Source organism: Delphinus delphis, chromosome 3, assembly GCF_949987515.2.
Source record: "Delphinus delphis chromosome 3, mDelDel1.2, whole genome shotgun sequence".
Lineage (NCBI taxonomy): Eukaryota > Metazoa > Chordata > Mammalia > Artiodactyla > Delphinidae > Delphinus > Delphinus delphis.
Window position 1 is genome coordinate 61248125 of NC_082685.1, and position 18439 is coordinate 61266563.

The 18439-nt window shown below is 40.9% G+C and overlaps 1 protein-coding gene and 1 pseudogene across 2 annotated transcripts in view; one reads left to right on the forward strand and one right to left on the reverse strand.

The window, feature by feature from the left end:
* The window catches only part of PCBD2 (pterin-4 alpha-carbinolamine dehydratase 2), a 50395-nt gene that overhangs the window by 18949 nt on the left and 13007 nt on the right, over positions 1-18439 (reverse strand). The window lies entirely within an intron of this gene.
* On the forward strand, positions 14596-15006 carry LOC132421615 (small ribosomal subunit protein uS8-like; annotated as a pseudogene).

Consider the following 18439-nt stretch of genomic DNA (forward strand, 5'->3'; position numbering starts at 1 on the left):
TCCACACTACAACATCCTAACTCAAGTCCACCAGTCCCTGAATGCACAGAAGCTAAGCCAACTTGACTAGCACCATTTTTCAGTCTCACCCGTATCTGCAGAGGAAAGGAGACAGCAAGTAGTTACATTTCTATCACAATCTGGAGTTTTTTTGATTTGGGAAATTAAAGGGAAAATACCACTTTGGAATATCCTTTTTCAGGCAATAGACATAAAATAACTTAGGTCTGAACACTATTGCACATTTATAAAAATTTAAGGTAATAAATTACAAATCTGCAGTATCATGGGTGACATTCCAAGTAAGTGCTATCAACAGTGAATTGTGGTAAAAAGTACTCACTAAAGTGCCCTAAAGTACTCACTACCTGGACTGAGGCCCCACTTGCACTCCATCTTTGCACCTTATGAAACCCTCGCAGATTTCCAGAACCACTTCAAAATCAGCTCACGCTGCTCTGAAGTCACAAGGGCTTAGGTCACCATGGGTTTCACTGGTTTCATGCATGGACAGGGGTTCTCTAAGGACAAAGAGCCTTGTCACTGGGCTACTATGTGACTGTCCCCAAGCCCTGACCTTTGCACAATCCTGAACCTTGTTTATTAATCTGTATACCAGAAGGTTATCCCAGCAATTCCATTTTTAGATCTATACCTTAAGGACACTCTCACACCTGTCCACAAGGAAATATAAGGACGCATGTTACAAAACTTACTGTAGTAATGAACATCAGAAAGAACAAATATCCATCAATAGGGAAATAGATCAACTGTGGGTAACATTTAATTTTTAAATTGATTTGCAGAGGAAAAGAACATTTAAAAAACACATCGAAAAAAATAAATTAAAAAATTTTAAAAACTAAAAAAATTAAAAAAAAACAGAAGACATGTACTGTAACAGAAGCATACAATGAGATGTAAAGACTATCAGTCCAGGGCTGCCCTGGTGGCGCAGTGGTTGAGAGTCCGCCTGCCGGAGCAGGGGACATGGGTTCGTGCCCCGGTCCGGGAAGATCCCACATGCCGCGGAGTGGCTGGGCCCGTGAGCCATGGCCGCTGAGCCTGTGCATCCGGAGCCTGTGCTCCGCAGCGGGAGAGAGGCCACAACAGTGAGAGGCCTGCGTACCGCAAAAAAAAAAAAGACTATCAGTCCAAGAATCCAAAACCTGGGTCCTTGAGCAAGCTACATTTGTCTTGGCTAGGTTGAGATTCCCATCTGGGCATAGGGAGATGATGTGTACCAACTGCATAGCACAGCGCCCTCACACACACAGTAAAGTTCAATGAAAAAGAATATTAGCTAATAAGAATAGTAGCAGCATACAATGGAATGACTACACAGCCATAAAAAATAATGAAATAATGCCATGTGCAGCAACAACATGGATGGACCTAGAGATTATCATACTAAGTGAAGTAAGTCAGAAAGAGAAAAACAAATACCATATGCTATCACTTATATGTGGAATCTAAAATATGACACAAATAATAATAAAATAAAATATGTCACAAAGGAACTTATCTACGAAACAGAAACAGAGTCACAGACATAAAGAACAGACTTGTGCTCGCCACCGAGGAAGGTGGGTGGGGGAAGGATGGAATGGGAGTTTGGAGTGAGCAGATGTAAACTATTATATAGAGAATGGATACACAACAAGGTCCTACTGTATAGCACAGGGAACTATATTCAATATCCTGTGATAAACCATAATGGAAAAAAATATGAAAAAGAGTACACATATATGCATAACTGAATCACTTTGCTGTATAGCCAAAATTAACACAACAATGTAAACAACTATACTTCAATAAATTTTTAAATGATAACAATAATAGCACCACCTAATAGACACAAGGAACAATTTGCCTCTGATTACTTCCTGATTATTTCAGCATTAACCATAAATTGTTTTATCATTTACTTGGATACACCTGAGTAGACTCCTTTCTGATTAAGTAGCACCCTCTGAACAGAATTAATTCTTGCTGACTATGTATGGATCATAGTCTATCTCAGGGGCTGAAATATCACTGACTCTCACTGTTCCATTCTGGATAAAGAAGGAAAGGGGAAAACCCAAAAGGCATTTAAAAAAACCACCACTCCAGGCCAGGCATTCACACAACCCCGCCATCAGGCTGACCCTTCCTGTTTTGCAGAGGAGAGAACTGAGGCTCCAAGAGGAGTCAACCACCTAACAAAAAGTGAGGCTGGGATTCGAATTCAAGTATGCCCAACTCCAAAGCCTCCGTGTGGGTTCAGGACAAATCTCTCATGTCAGATTATACTTTTTCCATTTCTTCCTTTTACCTAAAAGCTAATTATAGCAAAACTAAGTTTCCTGTAATTTTTCTTCTAAAAACTTAATTACAAGAGAAAAATAAAGCATTATAGAAGGTTTAGAGAAAGAAGTAAAAAACTATTATATATTTTGTTTTTATTTTTTCCCTGTGCCCTTTTTCCCACAACTGTCATGATAATATTCTTTTACTGTGGATCCTTAACCGTCTTATTACATTAAAACATCCTACCCATTTTCCATGCGGCTCCATGGTCTTCTTTACTTATTTTTCGAAGCTGCATAGAATGGATAACTTTCTCTTATAGAAACTATTTCACGTAAATAGTTCAATCATGTAGAAGAGAGACATGTATACAAATATGTCTTTTTAAGCCAAGCCTTCTGAACACAGATTCTTTTTTTTAACTGAAGTAGTTTATTTATGTTTCACGTGTACAGCAAAGTGATTCACTTGTGTGTGTATATATATATTCTTTTTCAGATTCTTTTCCATTATAGGTTATTACAAGATATTGAAAAGATTCTTTGAATTCTCTACCAATGCACATTGTGGAATTTCAGAGGTAAAACTGAGGAACAACTGTATAACTGGGGGTTTATGGAACAAATGAGAAGCCTTTTTTTTAAATCCTTTTTTTCAAAGTCCAGTGAGAACATTAGACTGCATAATAAAGTCTTCTTTAACTGAGCGCTTATTAAAGCAACCGATTAGTTCAGGTATTAACTGTCTGCTGTGCCAAAACCATGACAACTGAAACTGTTAGAACAAATACTCCACCCACCAAACTGGGAATGGCAGGGTCATCAAATCCTCCAGTGTGCAGGCAGTGTGCCCTGTGGAAAGATCCCCAGAGTAGCCTTCTCTGGGACCTGAGTTCTTATCCTCAAATATCTCTCCCAGCCACATGTGACTGTGGGCACACCACCCAACTTTCTTTTTTTCCTTTTTTTGGCACGCCACGTGGCTTATAAGATCCTAGTTCCCCAACCAGGGATTGAACCCGGGCCCTCGGCAGTGACAGCGCGGAGCACTACCTGCTGGACTATCTGCTGGTGGGAAATTCCCACCACCCGACTTTCACACTGAGCTCCCCAATTTGCCCAGGAGAGGACTACTCACTGAGGGGCAGAGAGAAGGCCCAGGAGTCAGGATACAAAAGAGCTCTGTTTTCGTCTTTAATGCTTAGAGAACAGAGTACTGCTCTGAAATCATCTGCATCTTAAGTTTTCAAAATTATGATATTGGCAGAGTTTCATAATGAAGTCAAAGTCTCCATTACCCTCTTGGTTTGCCTAATCTCCCTCAAGCACCCACTGAAAACTTGAGGCCATGCCTACCCTGGTTTCTGAGATGTATTCTTCATTTAAACCTTGAGAGTTATGGCCAGCTGCAAATCCCGGGTTATAATAAAACAAAAAATATGCTGATCTGTAAATATGGGGAGTGGGCATGAGGTCAGAAATAAATTGGGGGTGGTTCTGAAAGAAATGCACAATCCAGAGAGCCATGTTTCACGAGACCAACAGGATCGGAACTGGCGGGGACTGTAGCCCAAATCCCCAAGGCTCAGAAAAGCATGCCTTACGATTTTTAGTTTGAATTTGTTTTCTTTACAAAAAAAGGTGTGCTGCTTTAACTTTAAATCTCTCTGGACTCATGCAGTATGATATGGAAAAGTGCCCAAAAAGTCCTGTGATACAGAAAGACCCAGAAGGGAAAGTGAGAACTCCCACCTTGGATAGTTACTCCTCCCTCTCAGCCCTGGCCTCAGGGGGTATTCCAGTGATGGCAGGGCTCCTCCCACTGTGTGACCTGACGACCAGCAGAAGGAGATAAGTGCTGTGTTCTCTGGTGATTAAAAAAAAAACAAAAAAGATTCTTCTTATTGCACGGACTGGGGTTTTCCTAAGCCGGCAACCATATTGTTTAGGAAGTGAGAGTTTGTTTCTTCATGGTAGTTAGGAAAGAACCTAGAGTTCTCTGTCTGGCATAAATGACCTATTTGGGACCTCAGAAGTGTTTTTACAAGCTCCAGTAGAACTTTAAGGTAGTTAAGTGTCCAATTTATCTTTCAGTTTCACATATTGTGAGAGCACACCCCAAGTCACAAATGTCTGCCTCAGTCTTTCACAGAGAGCACTTGTGAACCACCTTATGTGTTTTTCTTATGCGTTTGTTTCCTTCTTTAGATGCATCAGAGGTTTTAGGCCTAGAGATTGTGTCTTCACATGATAGACGCTGCACAGGATTTAAGTGGTCTCTGCGTTTTGGCATAGACTGGGGCACTCTGCATCACCCTTTCTCCTGACTGCCTCAGATTTTGGAAAAACCCCCGTCAAAAATGATGAAGGTTCCTATGACCCAGAAGATACCCCTTACATATTACACACAGTCATTAACAGGTTAGGGATACAAGGTTCTAAAAATTCCAGAATCTCAAAAAACAAACAGAAACAAAATCCAAAACCTGAATATAAGAAAATCATGACTACATTAATATAAGCATGTAATAAAGTTAGAAATTCTATCTGGCCACCTTCTTATTGTGTACCACTTTCTAAGAAGGCAGGGCCATACTGAATAATGACAACTAACAGACACACATATGCCTTTTTAGAAGGTTCAAGGTTGGTGTTTTCTCTCAAAATTCAATACTATTCAGTATTTTCTTCCAATATATTTCCTTTAAACATCAAATATGGTCAGGTATATTCCAAATAAGATTTTTTTAAAGACTAAAAGCATACTTATAATAATGGATTTAAGAAAAATCTGCTCACAAATCCGACAATAGAGAAAATGAAGGTTAAATTATTATAGCCAGCATTTATATCATTCCATTTAAATAAAGTTTTTTGATTTTAGAAGTAGAGACAGGCTCTATTTTATTTTAAAATTTTCAAAAATTAACGCTAAATAAAGAGATTTTTTTCTTCTTTTTGGTGCAACACCTTTCTTTTGCCACTTATAATTTTATGAGTTAGTAATAAATGACTTTGGTTACATCAAAACAAATGGGAAATGGTTTGGGTTTTGATGCAATTTTTTAAGAGCTCGTAATAAGCTCCTTTACAGCACTCTAAATATATATATTTTAAAGTAATTAAAATTTCCAAACATAATGTCTGAATTTCAGACAGAATTCAAGCATTCCTAACTTGACAACCTCCTAACTCTATTCCTTCCCCCCCTCCACCCCACACTACCTCAGCTCAGCACCACTTCCCAGCCTCCACTCTCACACAGAAGTAAGTCAAAGGTTAATTTCCATTCTAAATCAAACTCTAATCCAAACTCTAATCCTGTGCTCCCAAAGTACCCCACCCAACACACAAAACTACCACGCAGTCTTCTCCAAAGTGGGAAGTTCGTAAAAGGGTGACAACACTCGACAAATAGTGAAAATCAACTATAAAACTCAAAAATTCCACTGATACCCACACCATACTATAGACATAAAATGGTTAGTCAGCGAAAAAACTACTTCAGTATATCTCTACTGCCATTTCTTAGGGAGAAAATGACTTTTAAAAGTTAGTCAAAGAACCATGAGAGGTAAGGCTAACAGAGCCACTGCTGGTTTCACTTCTGGCACCCAGAGTCTATGGCAGCAGTGATGGATCCCGAAACATGCGTGACAATCAACACTGAAAGGTAGCAACATCATAGGCATGAAGACTCCAGGAACTGCAGACCAGAATCAAAACCTCGAACCCCACACTCACAGGGCTAAAATGTTTCCTCATGTGAGGAAGAGAACTACCACTAACAATTTTTGGCAATAATATTTGAATCTTGGCTCAACTGGATAATTTTGTTCTGCACCAAAACCAATTCCATTCAAATTCCCAAAGCCTATGAGCAGATTCGTACTAATTTAAAGACATAGTTTCCTTCCAAACCCAATGAAATGAAAGGCAGAAACCAGCAAACGAAAAAAAAAAAAACATTAAATAACATATATAAGATGGCTTGCCATTTTATGAAAAACAAATGAAGAATTACACTCACATCACACTGATAAACTGAGAGGCTGCCAGTGGTTTTCAGGGCAGATGTAACATTTTAACAAATGTGATTGTTTGTGAACGAAATAATTCTGATCAAAAACTTAATTGCAGCCAAAGTGAGCCCTGGGCTGTGTCACCATAATCCATTTTGACAGGAAGCAGTGAGTGGAGATTCCTACTGTGAACGAAGCACATGTGAAAGGTCAGCTTTGGCCTGGAACTTCAAAACCGTTAACGTGTAAAACAGTGTGCATTAGAGCCCGGAACGGCTAACCACTGGATTAGCGGATGTCCGCTGTGTGGGTCTGATGTGCTTTTGGCAGGTAATGGTTAATTTGTAAATAGGCAATGTATTGTAACTTTCTTCCTTGCCTCTTCCCAACATTTACCAGCAGAGCCCATTCTTAATTAGAGTTCCAGAATATTACAATGTTAGATTTATAACACGGCCTCATTATAAGAAAGTCCTTGTTTTTGAAATGAAACTTATTTTTAATAATTTAGTGCAGGAAAAGTTACGTGTATTTTAAAAATGTTTGTTGATATAATGAATGAAAAACTTTTTCATGTAAAATGAATACATTTGTTCACCAATAGCAACTGTATTATAAAAGCCAAAATTTGCCAAATGAGAATTTCATTACAAGAAATGTATAATTTACTCACATATTATAATATGAAAAACTAATTACACAATACTATTTTGCATGGCTTAAAACAAAATTCTAAATAAAAATGCAGTTAATACCAGCTTTCATTTTTCAATGAAACTTATGAAAGAACCAACCTAAATATTGCCTTATAAGCCAATGCATGCAAAAGTGCTTTATACAAATTTAGTGCTATAAAATTGGTTCATCTGGCTTTAAATAAGTCATTTCTCCCATATCTAAACCACTTGAGGTAATATGGCATTAATGAGTGATAAAAGCTGGCACTGTGCACCTCCATGATTATTTCAGGATTTAACTCATTTCTGAGTTGAGGGGAAATAATACTTCTCTCTGAAAATAAGCAGATCTTCTACAATAAGTTTTACTTCTATTCTCAAAATCAGCTTTCTAAGGTTGTATCTCTGGCCACTGGGCAGATGTAGCTCCTGGGCCCTTCGCAGGCTAAATACAGAAATCTTGAAGGTGGCTACATGGCAAGGGTAGCCTCATTGCCAGCAATCTCATGATTCCTATCCCCTTCAGAATATCTACTGACACCTGTAGAAACAAAATCACACATGTGCTACTAACTGCAATGCAAGGCTGAGGAGAAAAAAGAATCAAGGTCGGCAAAACAAGTTACCAATTTCTTATGTTTCTGCTTTCCATACAGGATCTGAAAACAAAACCTTCAGCATATTTGGAAGATTCAGAATCTCCCTAACAGTCTGCTTCTGAAAGTATGGAATGTACACATTTACCAACCACCTTCCTGGTCTCTAAGCCCTAGGACACAGCCCCTGACCTTCAAGGAGCTTACAGTGTGGTAGGAGAGGGCAGATAATCAGCCATGAAGACCTGGCAAGAAGTAAAGGAGGTAGAGAGGAAGCAAGCAAGAGAGGCTGTGTGCGCAAGTGGTGCTGGGCATATCCATCTTATATTTTCACCCCTCTTCTCCACAGATGCAATAGCAATCCAGATTCACCAGTAGAGCACCTGATTTCCCATAGGAGCTAAATTTATCCTAGGTACATGAGTAAAGAAGAGATGTGTAATTCACCCAAAAAATATTTTAGAAGGTTCCAAATTGGTCAGTAAGGTATTTTCTTATACTGCTAAGTGACTGATTACACCTGGTAACACTAAGTGTCTATAATTTTAGCTTCACTCCTAATCGTTTTTTCCATCACCACAACCTTTTCAGCATAATAATTCTTGGCCACCATTCCACTTCCTTCGTGAGGCTCAGGCTCAAAGAAGCTTACGAACTTCCCTCCAGAAAGATTACCGACAGAGTGGGAAGTGCCCCACACTGAGTTCCAACTTAAAATGGGCATGCCCACTCAGGGTTAGGGACCCTGTGCTGAGATGCATGTGCCCCACGCTCAGTGCCAACACTTAGGATTCTCTCACTCAGGAGCAAGATTATTGCTAAGGCAATTACAACTACTGATCACGAAAGAGATGCTGCTATTTCTTAATTGGTTTATATTTGTTTACATGTCTTAAAAACAGATGTCCAGAAGGTTGAACTTATACTTTAATTCAGTTCTGGACTGTGAGCTAAGTTTTCACAAATACAAAGAAATATGTTGTTACCAGTTTCTTTTTAAGGACCCATGTTCAAATGGGAGGACACCTAAGAAATTCATCATTGAATTCTTATTTGTAGGAGCAGATTCTCTGTAACCTGTAAATTATTTTGATTTACGGTGAATCATTATTGTATTCATAAATGCTGAAGAGTTGGTGAACAACATGATATAATGACACCCCAAAATAATTTTATAACTGCAGGTGTGCAAATCATAACATGTGGGAGATGACTCAAAGGATAATGGGGAATAAAACAGTTTAGGAAGGGTCACATAAAGAAGGGAAAGGAGCGAGGGCACATACGGCAACTTTCCAAATCTCTACTTTAAAACCAAACTACTCGTTTAGAGGCAGACGCAGTCCAGCAGTCAGGCATGGGCAGCAGAGTCAACAGTTACATTTAAACAAGCAAAGGCAAAATGCTCCATAATTTACAACAACCCAATCACACTGCTCATTCTTTTGAGGTTAAATGCTACTGACATAAGCTACACCTGAGTCCAATCAGTGCGGAGACGTTGAGAAGATTCACACGAAAGGACTAAATTTGTCACAAATGGGTTGGTTTCCGATCTTAATGTAGCCAAGTTGCTTTACTCTGACCTCTATTGAACAAATCAACTTAATGGGCACTAGGAGTGCTATAAAACTTAACAATGGAGTGATTTTTAACTTTTAAAATATAGTTATGAAGCAAAATGTTGGATAGCTTCTACAATACTGGAAATCAAATTAAATCTAGATGTTTTTTAACAGTCTTGACAGATATAATCCTAGTTACCATGTAAATTTATGGTAAGCTGCTGTGATATTAGCCACAGGTGCTACTTTTAATATATGAGCCACATCTGGCTGGGAATAGAATTTCTCAGAGGACTGAAAATGACCTCACTATCAGACAATGGAAGGGAAAAATCAAGACCACTGTGGCATATAAAAAGCTGAAGATGTGGTCCACAACTAAATATTTCACATAAAATTCATTTTAACTCTGCAGTTGTAGGTTAAAAGATATTATGCTTTCAATATTTAAGAGGCGTAGATATACTTCAACCAAACAGCCAAAAGATTAAGAATGTAAGTCAGTTATGAATACCCTGGCTACGTATATAATACTAGTTTTCCATCCTTTGATCAACGTCAGGAAAAATGATGCACTAAGACTTGAAAAGAAAATTCTTTCATGGTTCCCAAGCACAAAACATGATTAGATACCACCAAGCATACCAAACCAAGACGTAACCATTACTGATCTCTAAGCAGCAACTCTCCAGCGCCAGGCCAACATCACTGGTTGGGTTTTTAAAGTTCTTTGGAGCCATTCATCACGCCCAAGAAAACATTCTCATAAGGTGAAATTTTTACAAAATCATTACAAGTAATCACCATTCTAAGTCTGAGAACCAGCAATATCACCACAGACAAATACAAAGAGAAAACACAAGTTTCTCTTACTTACCCAATTCAAAAATAAAAAGAAGAATATGTATAAAATATACACTTGTTTCCTTTTAAGAAACCCTTTCTGGGCTTCCCTGGTGGCGCAGTGGTTGAGAGTCCGCCTGCCGATGCAGGGGACACGGGTTCGTGCCCCGGTCCGGGAAGATCCCACATGCCGCGGAGCAGCTGGGCCCGTGAGCCACGGCCGCTGAGCCTGCGCGTCCGGAGCCTGTGCTCCGCAAGGGGAGAGGCCACTGCAGTGAGAGGCCCGCATACCACAAAAAAAAAAAAAGAAACCCTTTCTGAACCACTCAAAACCCATCATTTGCTAGAGAACTGGCAAGTGTGGAAATGTGATAGAGGATTTACAAAGATTGAATTTCCTATGAAATAACTCTTCCCAAATTAAACAAGCCTTCGTTATCTGAAAAAAATCTCTAAAAGAGAAATATTTCTATGAAAATATTCCCTACACCATTGCCCTACGCTGTAAGAACGGTAGCTACAAAGCCCTATAACATAACATTTTCCTTCTGACCTTCTCAAGTAACTGGAAGGGCTTGATTTTTTAGCTTCAACAGATCAATTCAATCTAGATGATGATTTCTATTTACTTTAACAAGTAACTGGATCTATGCCTGATCTCAATGGGCATCAAGATCCTGAGTGTCTTTAGCAAGAAGAACCTGGTATGATTCCCGGATACTTTTGTGATCAATGGACAGCATTTATATGGAGCATTTAGGAAAGGTAGGCTCACAAAGTCTCATCTGTGGTTAGTTATGATAGAAAGGCACTGGTTAAATTAAACATGGCCTTTCCTTTCAGTGGAATCCTCTATATATCCCACCATTAAAAACCATGAAGTAAAATACTTTACTGACAGCGAAAAATGGTCACCATACATAAAGTGAGAAGATGCAACTGAGCAAAAAAGCATCTACAATATGACTCCAAATATATGTACATACGTACATACTCACAAAACACACATTCACACATACTGCTTTTTAAGTGGGCAGAAGGTATATTTTTCTTCTTTGTACTTTTCTGTGTCTTCCTAATTATAAAACATACTATGCAGTCAGGAAAAAAAATGTATCTATTAACAAGCTAAACAGACCACACAAATGAAACAGGGTGCTATCATTCCCAGAAGAGAGAGAGGCCAGGCTGACCTCTGTGGGGTATGAGTGATCCATAAATGTTAAACCCTTCTATTTAAACCTTGCAGTTTTAAACAAATAGGAAGATGGAAAGAGACTCATTCTCAAGCTTATGTAACAGAATCACAGTTTAAGACATTTAGAATTACAATGGCCCTCTCTTCTACACACCTGTGTCCACAATTGTATGGTCAATGGCTCAGAAAGCTGGGGTCTCTCAGTGTAGAAGTTTATCTTCTCTACACCGAGTTCTAATTTGCCAAGTTAAGTTTTTAGCTGCTCTTTGCAGACCTTCTATCTGGAAGAGACTTCCCCCTCCAGGTAGAAGTTGACCTCTAATCTGTAGCTGACTTAGGACAAATAACTGATCAATCAAGTATTATAAACTAATGCTTTCAGGGCAGGGCATGGGAACCATGTAGCAATTTACAGGTCAAATTCCTATCAGTAGCTGGCTACCCTTTTCTTCAAAATATGCAAAGAACACATTGCCTCTTTTAAGCCCTCCAAAATAAACACTGTTTCCTAAACAGAACAAAGAAAGACTCAATTTTGAACAGCAGAGTTGTTCATTCAAAGGTCTAGGACATTCCTAAATAGAACAGCATTCCATATCCTGAATTACCCCACAACCCTTCAAAATATAGACTTGGGTTAGAGAAGAGCTGTGGCCTCAGAATAAGTGGGAAGCCTGGCCTTGGAAGGACGGCGCCTCACTGCTTCGTCTGTACGTTTGAGCAGGTTCCTTCTTACCATTAGTAACCTGGGCTTCCTAATACCCAACCCCGCAAGGCTGCTGGAAAGCTTCGATGAAACCACCTACATTATTTCCCAGGTCACCCAACAATGAGCTACTAACGCCTGGAAAACACTCAATAGTTCATAAAATACTTCGTGACTCTCCAAACTGTCAGAAAGAAAACTGACTTGGCTGCATTTCTGGTAAATAATGCAACATTAAAGAGTTACCTGTATTACAGGTATGACCTTAAAAACCTGTATTACAGAGTGACCTTAAGGCAACATTTTTACAACAAAAACTTTTTAAATAATTCCTAAAAAAATGTATCAAACAAACTTTTAAAACTTTTCTATCTGGAACGCCACCAAGTTATGATTTTAAAAAGAGAAAGAAAAGAAAAGCAAATCAGCCAAGAGGGCTGGACCAGTGGTCACAGAAAAGGAAAGGAATCTGACATTAAAAGAACTGTCATGAAACGAAAATGAGTGCCTAATGGATAACAGGTAGAAGGCCTGCAGCAGTGTGATGCTCTGTGGAGTCCTGGCAGAACCTGCCGTGGTCCCTCAGGACACCAAGATTTACAAAAGACTGGGTGTGGGTGGCTGAAGCCGCGGAGCCACAACATCGAGTAAGTGCCAACCTCAGCCTCTCCTCGGTGGAGGTGATTTACTAGAGATGCCACAAGTGGCCCCTTTCTTTCTCCGACACTCCAAAACTGCCTGCAGAACAGAGGCACGATCAATGCGGTTCTTCTGGGAAGGGTGCCACGGCCCTAAAGACCATCCCATCATACATACCAACTTAGCAGCCAAGTAAGTTGGTCACTGTTAGGAAACATCTGTGTTTAGGAGTAAGGAAACGAGAGAAAGGAGAAGTCCCTGGTGAGAAAGGGTTTTAGGTAGTAACCTGTAGGAGACAAAAGCACTATGTTCCCCTGGGGCTAAGGGCACTGACTAGGATCACCTATGTGAGCCCAATCAAGGGGCTTCATGTATTCAAAATACCTAGGTAACGCTGGGAGGGCACTGTGGGAGAGGTACACAAGCACAACCCAAGTCTTCACCCTCAAGGCACTTATATGTTAGATGCAGAGAGACAAAAGTAAGTGGTCACATTCCTCTGTTGCATGATTTAAGCTGCACTTACTCACATCCTAATCCCACCACTGGTTCACTGTCAACTTCACCACAGGGCCTCAATAGCCTCATCCGTCCTAGCACTAATGTTCACAGGTTTAATATCAAAACAAGGCTGAAAGAAAACCACTAACAAATAGGATAATGCAAGGGCTGAATTACAAACAGAAAGAACAGACAAGAGGCTAATGTCTGTGGCTACAAAGATCTATGTAAGGCACATGAGCTCCACTTCCTCTCCAGTCTGCCCTGCACCCCCATCCCACACAAACGATCCTTCCTACGGCCACTGATGACCTCCATGTTGCTTAATGCGTGATCATCTTTTGGTACTCATCTTACTTGGACTGTCAGCAGAACTGATTCCTCTCTCCCTTTTTTAAAAAAAATTATTTATTTAATTTATTTATTTTTGGCTGCATTGGATTTTTGTTGCTGCGCACAGGCTTTCTCTAGTTGCAGCGAGCGGGGGCTACCCTTTCGTTGCAGTGTGCGGGCTTCTCATGGCAGTGGCTTCTCTTGTTGCAGAACACGGGCTCTAGGCTCACATGCTTCAGTAGTTGTGGCACGTGGGCTCAGTAGTTGTGGCTCATGGGCTCAGTAATTGTGGCTCATGGGCTCTAGAGCACAGGCTCAGTAGTTGTGATGTATGGGCTTAGTTGCTCCGCGACATGCGGGATCTTCCCAGACCAAGGCTCGAACCCACGTCCCTTGCATTAGTAGGCGGATTCTTAACCACTGCGCCACCAGGAAAGCCCCCTCTCTCCCTTTTAAAACATCATCTTCTTCTGGATTCTGTGTACAACACTGGCCTGATTTTCTTCCTATTTCACTATAAAGTCTTTCTCAGTCTTCTGCCAACACCTCCTCTTCTATCCTACCCCTAAATGGACCGAGTTCTGAGCCCTCTTCTCTTCTCACACTATAATTTCTGCCTGGGTAACCTCATCTATTACATTGGCTTGGTTCCATACACATCTATGTCTCCCCAGTTATCTACAACCCAGACACAAAACTACCTTCTTAGGGTTGACACTGGGATGTCTCGTAGCAACACACATTTAACAATATCCACACCAGAAACCTTGATCCCTGCACACCAATCCTGTTCCTTTCCCACACTTCCCCAGCTCAGTAAGTGTCACTCCCAACCACCCAGTTCCTTGGGTCCTAAACCTGAAAGTCATACTTAACACTTCCTGCTCTTCTTCCTCACCACCCATCACCACTCCTCCCTTGTAGAGAAACTTGGGTTTTCTCTTGATATTTTTATTCCCTGTAAGTGTTATGTGTGGCATCATTGGTTCCTGCTCATGTAAACTACTAAAAGCAGCTCCAACCTCTATACCTCTCTGCTTCCCCTTTGTCACTATCCAGTCCAGAATCTCCTGCTGTGTCCACCTAGTAATGATGTCTCACCTGGATGAATGCAACAGCCTCCTTACTATTCTCCTCATGTAATTTTTTGCCCCCTCCCGCCTCCACTTCATCCTCTAAGTCCTCAGACAGCCTGCCCACTTCCCATAACACCATGTCCTCACCCCTCCTGTCCTCTTCCTGTCACCTTTCTGGGCCGCCATATTTGTGCATGTGAATGTCCTGGCTGATGCTCTCAAGAACATCAATGATGCCAAAGAGATGCAAACACCAGGTTCTTACTAGACTGTGCTCCAAAGTCGTCATCCAGTTTCTAACAGTAATAACGAAGAATGGTTACATTGGCGAATTTGAAATCACTGATGACCACAGAGCTGGGAAAATTGTTGTGAACCTCATGGGCAAGTTAAACAAGTGTGTAGTGATCAGTCCCAGATTTGATGTGCAACTCAAAGATCTAAAAAAATGGCAGATTGCCCATTTGGTTTCATTATACTGACAACTTCAGCTGGCATCATGGACAAAGAAGCAGCAAAACAAAACACAGGAAAGAAAATCCTGGGATTCTTTTCCTAGGGATGTAGTACACACGTGCAAATGAAATGTCTCAATGGACAAAGGAAATAAAAGAAAAAGAAAATGCATCAGCTTATCAGTTCCTTGGAGAGGTCTTCCCTGACAGCTCTCCTCCAACTGAATTCAGTTTTCCCATTTTCTCTCTCTTAACCATCTCTTCTGCTGGAGAGGCAGTATCCACACTGGCAAATGGAAGGGATTGCCTGGGTCAAATCCCAACTCCACTGTGGGGCCCTGGGTAAATCACTTAATCTAAACTCTGGTACCCTTATCTGTAAAATGAGGTAAATATTCTCTGGAAGACAGGGTTTTGTGAGGATTAAATGAACAAATACATGTAAAGTCCTTACAACATAGTGCCTGGCCCAAAGTTGGAGTGTTCATCAAGCATTAGCTATTAGGATGTTTCTTCATGGCACTTACCATAAGTGGCAATTATACATGCGTTATTTTCTTTGTTTATGCTCTCCCTCCCCTACTATACTGTAAGTGTTAGCTCCAGTTCCAGTATGGCCACTAATGTTTTTTGCCCCCCTGTCCTTGGCTTCCCCACTTCTTCAGTGAAAGGGATGACTAGGCGACCTCTCGGGTACCTTACAGTTCTAATCTCTAACAGACTAAAGAGGCCTCTTACAGAGAAGTAATGAGAGGTAAGGTTAGAGACTGTGGGCAGCTTTGAAAACCTCTGAGAAGATGATGTCTTGTAAGATGTAACAGAAAGGAACTGGGATTTTCTGAGCAGATACCAACTTGGTCACAATAAAACAGCATGCAGGCCAATGAAGGCAGAGAGGGCCTAGAGGTAAAAAGCCATGAGGAAGCTCCTTCCGGAGCGCTAGGGGGAGGAGACGTGCACCCAGACCAAGCACAGTCACTGACCAGTTCCTGGTGACTGATCACCAAGATAATTCTTCAGTTTCATGTCTGGGTGCTTGAGAGAATGGTGGTCCTGAGACAAACAAACAAGTTTCTTTTAGGAAACTTTCTTGTAGGAAAGACAGAAAGACAATAAGAGTTTGCTTTCAGATACCTTAAACCTGAGGCAACACTGAACGAGGGAGAGAGCAGCACAAGGATCCTCCATGCCAGTCTTCAGCCCAGCTCACTAAACCAACCTTAGGGCCCTCACTTGCCCCACACATTACAAATAAGATGTGCCCTCTTTCTCCCTGTCCCTGACCTGTGCCACCTGCCAACCCCTCCCCCGTAGCTCCTTCCTTCAAAAAAACTATCAGACCTATCAAAACTCCCCCTTCTCCAGGCAGACTTCCTGGATTACACCTTTCAGCTTCTTAGTATTTCAGATTTTAGCGCCCAGTTAGCATGACAATTTTAAAAATCAACTATCAGGACTTCCCTGGTGGTCCAGTGGGTAAGACTCCGTGCTCCCAATTCAGGGGGCCCGGCTTTGATCCCTGGTCAGGGAACTAGATCCCGCATGCATGCCGCAACTAAGAAGTCCGCGTGCCACAAGTAAAGATCCCGCATGCCGCCACTAAGACCCGGCACAACCGAAATAAATAAATAAATAAATAAATATTTTTAAAAATCAACTATCAGTATTTTATGCAAGGCAGATGTTCCACCTCCCCAACAAAACTGGGAATTCTTCTGGGCAGGAACGGAATCAGTTTCTTCTTTTGCATCTTCCTCCTTCCACGCCTTGGGCCCAGAGCAGTGCCAGCCCCTCAGTGGTTGCCGGCTCAAGGACCTCGCTACGCTCTCTGATCCTGACAGAGCCAGGCCCTCTGGCTCTCAGTGGGGAGACCATGTGGCTCCCAGCCCAGCCCCAACTGGGTCTGCTCCAGGCACCTGGTGCGTGTCCATGGTCAGTGCTACAGTGGCAAGGACAGGGCATTTGAAGTCAGTTTGATGAATGATATGGTAGAAGGCCACAATCCTGCCTTACTGGCTGAGAGCACAGGAGCAAACTGATTCATTAGTGGCGTTTGCTGTTTTGATAAGACTGATTTTAATGATACAATTAAATGATGTCTGATTGCTCAACAGTGATACCTGGGTTGCTCCCACACAAGCACAGCTCTGTTTGTCCTAGCTGGTGAACAGCCCCTTTCTCAGGGAAGTATTGTCAAACCCATCTAAGGCAGAAAAGTAATCCAACAAGCAGTCCTTGGAAAGCAAGATATCTCCCAGAAGAAATAAAAAAGTAAACACAAAACACCTTTCTATATCACAGTAGGATCTAAAAATGTTGCTGTGGGAACCAGAGATGAGTCTGGCGCCTACTAACTGTGACATGACCCTGTGTGACCACAGCAAGTCCATGATCACAGTCTGGTTCAGTGGCCTTCCGTAAAATTCAGAGGACTAATTTTAGTGAACTAGTTAGAATGGCCCATTCCAGCCTGGATCAGAAGGGCAATATGATGGTAAATTATCTGCAACACAGGGAAGAGGATGCATTGCTTTGTTTTGCTTAAAAGGATGTAGAGAAAAGAGCAACACAGAGAGCTCAGAGCCAAGGTGAGCTCTGGTAGGCCACGTGCCTCCTGAGGTGAGAAAGCCACTGGTCACCACCTGGCCACAGGAACATGACTGCAGCGTTGTAGTTACTGCTCGGAAGAGCTGATAAAGAGTTGATAAAGCCTCTTCATCAGGCACCCAAGGTCCGTATTTCAAAACAGCTGAGTGCAAGTTTCTATATCATGGCCCTAATGCACCAAAACTCTGTTGACAAAACTCTTGGTGTGCAAACCTAAACACTATTGATAATGGCCGTACTGAAACAATGGAGTGGCATACCAAAGAAAAACAGAAACAGAGCAGAAAACACGACCAAAATACTTTTAAGTGATTACTTAAGGTCTCCTTTAAATTATTTTCCGTAATTATCGAGCCAGCAGTCCATTGTTATTAATTCATATTCAGCCTATTTAAGCGGTACCAGCAACACAGGCTGAAAACAAATGCCTCAGTAATTTCCTAACTTTTGAGTGTTATTTTCTTGTCAGTTAAATTTAAAGCAGCCCATTTGTGACCACATTATACCAAGTTAATCTCATCTAAAGTGCTTCACAAACCCTAACAGCTACGCTAAGGTTTTATACTAATGAAAGCAATTTACATAAATGAAATTTATGTCAATGCATTTCATGACAAATTTTTTATTTTATAATAATTATAGTACTTATATGATAACATCTGTTGATAGTCACAGTCTAAACCTGGCAAAGATTTAAACCCACAACATTTTCCATGCATCATGTACATTATCTGTGAAAAGCAATAAAAAAAAGTAATGAATGCATTAATCATACCAATATCATCTGCAAAGCATAAATCTGAAATACCTTTCACGTCAGCTCAAACTGCGTTTTATTTTTTACACACCTGATTTTACGCCATCTGTAAAAGGGCAAGACAAAGACTTTTGAGGAAATTATATTTCTTGGCTGTTTGACTTTTACAAAAT